General features: G+C 41.3%; 1 protein-coding gene across 1 annotated transcript in view; it reads right to left on the reverse strand.

The window, feature by feature from the left end:
• apc2 (APC regulator of WNT signaling pathway 2) overlaps window positions 1-2,382 on the reverse strand; it is a 56,900-nt gene extending 54,518 nt beyond the window's left edge. The window contains exon 1 of the mRNA XM_049588234.1: window positions 2,328-2,382. The gene's annotated coding sequence lies outside the window, so the exon portion shown is untranslated. The remainder of the gene's footprint in view (window positions 1-2,327) is intronic.
• Window positions 2,383-8,008: the final 5,626 nt, after the last annotated feature.

Genomic DNA, 8,008 nt, shown 5'->3' on the forward strand with positions numbered 1-8,008 from the left:
TCGTATTATCTTTCTGTGGATAAACACTAAATCATACTAATTTTTGATTTGATTTGATTATTTTTACATGAATTTTGCATCTGTGTGATTCATCAAATATGTCGCTGGTTTCAGTTTATTTTAATTTTATTTAGTTTATATTTATTCACTGTGACATATGGTGACACACTGAGAGAGGACTTTATGGTCAGCATCGCTGTACGACTTTCAAAGGACAGAAACTTTCTTTAATCTGACTCAAATTATTTCCTTTAATTCAGGTAAAGTTGTTTGGAGGAAACTATACATGAGTAAATATGAGTAAATATCACGTACTCTCTGCTGATGAATCAATCAATCTGTCAGCTATCAGACTGACCTCCTGCCTTCCAATCAGATGACTCCTTCACTTCACCTGAAGCAGAATCAACCTGCAGACTCCAGACATGTTGCAGAAAAATGATCCATCATGTTTAGCTCCCTCTGATTTCTGTCAAACGTCCGCACCATGTGGAGAAACCACTTCCTGTCGGTGTGTTCGAGGACGCTCAGACATCTGATCAACATTTGAAAGGTGAGTCATGATGTCAGGAAGTCCAGCATCAGATTAAAAAACATTTTAAAACAGCAGAATGTGAATTCAGTCTTTGGTTCCTTGTGTTAAATCATCGGAGGGAAGACAGATCTATTTATTCTGACTTTTACTTCATGCTGCCTCTTCTGCATTTAGCATTGTTTTTTCTCTGTATTAATTTGTTCTTTTAAATGTTATTTTTATTATTATTTTTATTTTTTAAATATTTCATTGTTAATTGTTGTAATGTCTGTCTGTTCACCTGTTACTGTGTCTGTGCTGCTTCCCTCTGCTCTGTGAGACGTGTTAGGGCTGCGTGATTGTGTGAAAGATGCTGTAGTTTGATTTGATTAGATTTTTTCTTTACTTTTTAAATTTCGTACGTCTTGTATCACTTGTTTGTATTTTGTTTGTTTGTTCTGCTGCATTTCTTAAGCTGTTAAAGCAGAGTGATGAACTCACCTGGGGTAGGAAATGTGCTCAGAATTAAAAAGCCCTGCTTTGCCTTTGTTACAGACTTTCATGGTCAGAATTAAAAGACGAGGACGATATTTTCAGATCTATCTGTGGTCATCACTCACTCAACTCATCTTATTATTATAATCATGAGAAAGAAGCTTTACAATAAAAAGGAAGGAAACCACAGAGCCAGCTGAACACACACATTATAGTGTAACTGTTAAAAGAAATCTGACATTAATCTGACGAGCAGAGTCTCGGCCTCACAAATAAACAGTTTTAACAAACAGCTTGACCGAAGAAGAAGAGAAGCAGCAGCGTCTGTTTCTTCATCCTCTGTATAAATATTCATGAGTTATAGATGATATTATCCTCCATTTATTTTCATCCATTCACAGATAAAACATTAAAAAGAAACCAAAATCAGAAACTATCTGATACCAAACCCGTCCAGCACAGCTCCTGATCAGTTATCATTCTTATCAATCAGTAAATCAAATCAGCTGTTACTGGACCTCACAGCACATCAATAAACAAACAATAAACATTCATCTTTAATGGAGACGAATGGAGAGACAGCATGAGAACAGAGACTGAGCAGCTGAAGCCTGCAGCAGCAGGAGGACAGCACAGACCGCCATCATGGACCAGTGGAACCAGTACAGAGTGGGACAGACTGGGACAGACCAGTACAGACTGGGACAGAGGAGGAGACGTTCAAGGCCACAAACCATCACCCAAATCAACCCAGCAACAAAAAAATCCCATGTCTGAGTGAAGATGAAGCAGCTCGATATTTCACAGTTCAGCAGATTCATTCATTCATTCATTCAGTCATTCATCACACAAACACCTTCATTATTTTTGTTTTCCTCTGTTTTCAGTTTTATATTTGACCTCTGGATCCCTTTCAGCTGCTGCTTTTTTTCTGACGCCATCTATGATTCATCAGCTCCTCCACCCTCCATCCTCCACCCTCTGCCCGCATGAAGGAGGAGAGAGAAAATAGGACGCATCCCCTCAAAAACCCGCATGAATGATGGATGAAATGAAAACGTGAATTTAAATCCTAACCATCAGAATGAAACCTTCGCATCTGATTTCCAGCTGCAGCTTTTAGAATCAGCGCGGATCAACGAGCCTCTTATTGTCTTTAATCCGCAGCTTTTAGCTGCAGAGCCCAAACGAACCGGGCCGAACCGGGCCGAGGGAGGCCAGGCGGGTCGGTCCGCACCGTTTACCCGGGTTAAATCTACACACAGCAGCAGATTAATGTGAGTTAAAGGCAGAAATATAAGGAGCGGTCCGTCCTTACCTCATGACTCCGAGCTGAGCTGAAGATCACTGACAGAGAGAGAGAGACGGAGGGAGGGGGGGGGGCTGAGAGGAGGAGGGGTGCAGTAGCAGAGAGATGCTGTTGGAGAAGTGCAGCTGCTGCAGGTCTCTCTGTCATTCCTATCAGCTATGATGACCTGTGATGTGTGCAGGTGTGCAGGTGTACAGGTGTGCAGGTGTGCAGGCTCAGTCACCAGGACAAAACCAAGGATACGTTACATTTGTACGTTTCATACATCCCAACAGTGACCTCAGGAGGTGGAGCTGATGGTGAGACGCAACCTGGTGACACATTGTTTGTGTTACTGAACCTGAGTGTTTTTCAGCAACAGCAGTGTTTGTGCACCAAACTTAGCAACACATTGCTGTGTTTCCAGCAGCACTTAATGGGCTGATGGTTTTGGCTCCAAGTGATTGTTGTTGCCTCATTGTGTCCTCAACAAATTATACAATGTGCATCACTGAAGGTTTTCAACTTGAATAATTCGTTCATCAAGATCTGATGTGGGATTTAAGTGTTCCATTAGTCTTTTGAGCAGTGCATATGATGAAAGAAAAAACATATTGTTGCAAATGAATCCTGACAAAAATAAGCACTGATATGAGATACAAACCACAGGTCAGATTATTCCGCTGAGCTGTTGTTTATCTCCTGTGAGGCTGTTTGGGGTGTTTCCTCTGTGCAGTACTCCAGCTGTCCACCAGAGGGCGCCACAGGTCTGTTTTGTGGATCAACTTTCTGATTTTTATTTCACATTCACAGAAACATCCAACAGCAGAGAGACATTCACAACACCAGTTTGTGTCTCCTGATGCACCATGTGACAATAATCAATCAGTGATCGATCGATCACTTCCTGCTGTCTGCCCTCAACTTCTCATTACATAACATCAACAAGAGGCCAGAGTCAAAGCTCAGGTCACAGCTCAACAGACAGCAGTTCATTTAATATTATATTTTCCTAGTTTATTTCCTTTATTAATCCCCTGAGGGGAAATTCAGTGTTTTCACTCTTGCTTGTCAATTACACACAGGTCTGAAAGACACACACAATGCACTACATTTATCTGACAGCAACGCTACAAACATGTGATGATCTAACTGAATATGACGCATCGCTGTACATTCAAATATCCAGCAGGATATAGAGGAGTTAACCCTGGAGCATCTACAGCAGAGACATTAATGCAGCAGGAAGATTCATCAAGAACATCATTTCAGGGGAGGAGCAGTGAGGCCCTGTGCATAACGCATGAGCAGTCTCTTTGGGCCCCGCCCTTCCTCTCGTGATCCAGAGCCCCTTTCACACAAGGTGGGAATTTCACGCTGTTTTAACGGCTACAATAGGTACAATCGCAGAATGTGGGGACAGAGTCATCTCGCCTCTGAGCTGAGACCAGAGGTGTTAACAGCGTCGAAACAATGTCTGTATGAAAGGGACAGCGGGCAGGGCGGGGTCATGGACAGGGCTGGTCTGACCTTTTAACAATGTGTTACATGTGTGACAGTTGCGGGTGAAAAGAGGGTGTACCCCTTTTGTTACTGTTTCCAGTGTATCTTTTTCCATGTGTCTCACCAACCTGGTCTCACTCTGCAGACGTCTTAAGGTCCTGACACACCAAGCTGACGGTCGGCCGTCGACCAAAGTCGGGCCGTCGGTGAGCGTCTGTCGCCCTAGTTTTTGCGGTGTGTCCCGCACAGTCGGCACTTTGGTGTTGGCGTCGGCGGCTTTTCAGCCGACTGAGCATGTTGAATCAGCGGCGGAGCTTGTCGGTGAGAGAGATCACTCTGATTGGCTGTTCAGGTTTTATTTCCTCGCCCCTGTAGCGAGTGAATCTGCCTGTAGTGAAACCGGGGCTAACCGGTGCTTCCTCCTCAGGCTCCACTTCCGAGCCGGACGCAGTTAGCCTCCGCTAGTCTCTGAGCTAGCCCCGGCTCTCCGTTTGGATCCAACCGGAGCACCGAGCCCTGGTTTGTTATTCAGGTTAAAGTGGGAAGAAGCAGCGGGTTTATCGGGCAGCTGAGTGAAGTGGAGCCTGCGGAGGAAACACCGGGACCGTCTGGATGTAATAGTCCGTGGAGGTGCTGCGGTGCTCGGCTGCACAGATAGGAAACCCCTCGGCTGACAGGATGTGCCACTCTCTCACTCCGCTCTCTCTCACGCAGGCGCAGAACGTACGTGCTACTTGGCCGTCGGATGTAGTCCGTGTAGTGTGTTCAAATGCAACTGACACAGGGCGACGTGAGGCGACGCAGATGACGCAACAGTTGGCTTTCGTCGCTGCTAGTTCTTTGATGTCGGTTTGGTGTGTCCGCACCTTAAATAACTTGGTCAATGACTTCCGGCGTCAAACACCGAAGCTGTCAGTGTCAGTTTTCACATCGGCATGATACGCGGCTGGCCAGCATTTTTGTTTAACGGCACCAGGTGGCGTCAGAGGAAACACAGCCAGACTACAACAAAAGCTGGAGTGGGTGGAAGTTCAACTGCGGCATGTGGGGGGGGGGGGGGGGGTTAGACTGCAAAACCAAACCTTGTTCTTTTTTCCTAAACCCAACTATGTGTGTACAGGTACAGAAGGGAAGGCTACACATCCTCACTGTGACCTCGTCACATGTCCACGTTTGGTCATGGACTTTCCACGTCCACATATGGCGTCCAAGGTACCCTGGGTGTGTTGGTTGTTGACGTTCTGGGACGCCGTGTCAACTTCAGCCTGTTACATGCATTGTCTGTTTTCAAAATACACTTCTGTTTTCACAGGAAATGTACAGTTTGATACAGTCTCTTTCAAAATAAAAGTACTATGTCGCTACAACACCACCAACTGATGTTTTTCATTCAACACACACACGTGGTTACATTTAGGAATAAAGAACAGGGTTTGGCTTTACAATCACATTTAGCTTCAAACAACATTTAAAAAAGTGGTGTAAACCTAAATCTAAATGTTAAATGTTATTAGTTTGGTTTCAATTTGTTATATGATGCTATAAACACAGTCTGACTACAAGGCTTTTATCTTGGCACTTCTGCTGACCAGCAGTGTGCATTTGCATATTAGCTAAATATTTAGTTTCAACAAGCACATTTAGATTTGACATTTAACATTTAGCTTTGACATTTAGCTTTAACTGTGAAATTATATTTAACATATTTCAATACTGTCAACAAATATCGAGGTCTGAACTCATCTGTTTTTATGTGCTTCACTGATGCTTCTAAAGCTTCTGATCGTGTTTTCCATAAAAAATTGTTTATAAAATTGTGAGACAGGGCTGCCTGGGTATTTAGTGCGAACTCGGGCTTATTGGTATGCCAACCACACTATGCAAGTGAAATGGGGTAATAGTGTATCAGGCCCATTCAGGGTAAGCAATGGTGTCAGACAGGGAGGGGTTTTGTCTCCTGTTCTTTGATGATCTGTCCAAGAGACTGAATGTCTGTAAGACTGGGTGCATGATTGGTGGTATGTTGGTGAGCCACCTAATTTATGCAGATGACCTGTAGTTCTTAGCCTGAGTAGCGCTGGTCTTCAGCAGCCCCTTACAATATGCACTGAGTATGGCATGGAAAATGATACTAAATATAATGCCAGTGAGAGTGTTGTTTTAATCAGCAGAACCAATGAGGACAAAAATGTAAAAGTTCCAGACTTTAAATGATCTAATAATATTCTTTGCCTGAAAAATAAGGTCAAGTATCTTGGACATATGAAAGATGATCTATCTACAGACAGTGCCGCAGGTTGTATGCTCAGGTGAACAGCATATGAAAGTGTAAAGTCGATTTTCTTTCCATCTTATTGCACACCACTGTATACTGCTCATTTGTGGGGTAGCTATAAAAAAGGAAGCATGCAGAAACATCAAGTGGCGTATAACGCTGCCTTAAGAATACTTCTTAAAAAACCTAGATGGTGCAGTGTGAGTGAGATATTTGTGACTGCCAGAGTCAATACTTTGAAGGCAGTGTTCAGGAACTTAATCTACAAATGCACATGTAGACTTGATGAAAAAACGGCATCACTGTGGCTTTAACCAATCCAGGGAAGAGCTGTATCCGCTACACATCTAGCCTCAGGGAGCATCGACATAAAAGCCTGTATTTAAGTTTATTATTTAAGTTTTAATTTTTGTACATTTATACAGGACAGCTGTCTTTTATCTGGAATGTATGTTTTGTATTTTATGTTTTTGTATTGTATTCTTCTATGGACCACTGAGTCTGCAATAAAGACATGATTGATTGATGGGTTGCTGTAAATGTGGTAAAAGGTAACTTTTAAAAATTCACACCACTTTTTTAAATGTCAGGGTTTTTGCAAATGTTGCTGTTAATTTCAGTGTGAGCCACTTTACAAACGGCACCTCGTAGCTGGAAGGCTTTCTCATAAAATGAATCCAAGTTGTGAGGATTGTTTCAGCAGGACGAAGAGGTGCTGTAACTCTCTCTGATGCTCTGTCTGTCGGAGCTTGATCAAATGAATGATTCATAATCAGTATGTCATCTGAAACCTAATTATTTATTCAGAATTTACTGGTTTGTATTTCCTGATCTTTGCTGAGCAGCAGTTTGTATGAAAGGAATCAAAGGCCTGTTGAGTTCAGTGATTTCTTTTATCCAGGAAATAGGTTCTTTCTTTTCCTCCTCTGTCTTTCTTTCTTTCTTTCTTTAAATCAAAACTTTCCACTGAAATGTGCAGAAAACACTTTATCTCACTTCTTTTTCTGTCAACACACATTCAAAGAATATATTTTAGAAATCATAAATTAAAGGCATTGCTTTATTTGAGTGAGACGGTTATACAGGAGCTTAACGTCACGCACAAAGACACTCAGAAACAGTTTTCACCTGCGTGCCAGTCAGCTATTTATTTCCCATGTGCAACAGTTTTTTTACAGCCTTTATTCAGATTCAGATTCAGATTCAGAATACTTTATTAATCCCCGGGGGGAAATTGTTTTTGTTCCAATGCTCCGTGCAAAGTAGAAATAGAAATACAGCATAAATGGAAACAAGAGATAAAGATGAAGATATAAATAAAATACTAAAATAGACAATGAAATAAATAAAATAAAATATTAAAGTAGACATTAAAATAAAATAAATAATAAAATAGTAAAGTAGACAATCTGAAATATATACAATATACAATGAAATAATTGTAGCGTTATAAATGAAATAAGAATGAGTAATTATATTGTGTGTTTTGTTTTATAAATAGCCAAATGAGTCCGATCATCAGAGGGAGGAGGTGTACAGTTTAATGGCCACAGGTAAGAATGACTTCCTGTGGCGCTCAGTGGTGCATTTAGTGTGTGCATTTATTTGTTTACACAATTTATTTCCAAATTTATGAATGTTCATGTCGTTTGGTTTTTAATCGCTTGTTTTAATGACTTGTCCCCTGATCAGATATTATCTTACACTCTGTACGGTGACCTTGGGTCCTTTGAAAGGTGCCTTTACAAATAAAACATAAAATTATTATTATTATTATCATTATTATTATTATTATTATAGCCCTCCTAATCTCTTTGTATATTTTCTTGAAAGTGTTTCTCTTCTATTCTAATAACATTTATTTGAAATATGTTGAGTAACAGAGTAATTATTAACATGTATGTACTGAAGGCAGCAGCTGTGGTGTGTGTGA

This window comes from Epinephelus fuscoguttatus, linkage group LG10 (genome assembly GCF_011397635.1).
Source record: "Epinephelus fuscoguttatus linkage group LG10, E.fuscoguttatus.final_Chr_v1".
In the NCBI taxonomy this organism is placed as follows: domain Eukaryota; kingdom Metazoa; phylum Chordata; class Actinopteri; order Perciformes; family Serranidae; genus Epinephelus; species Epinephelus fuscoguttatus.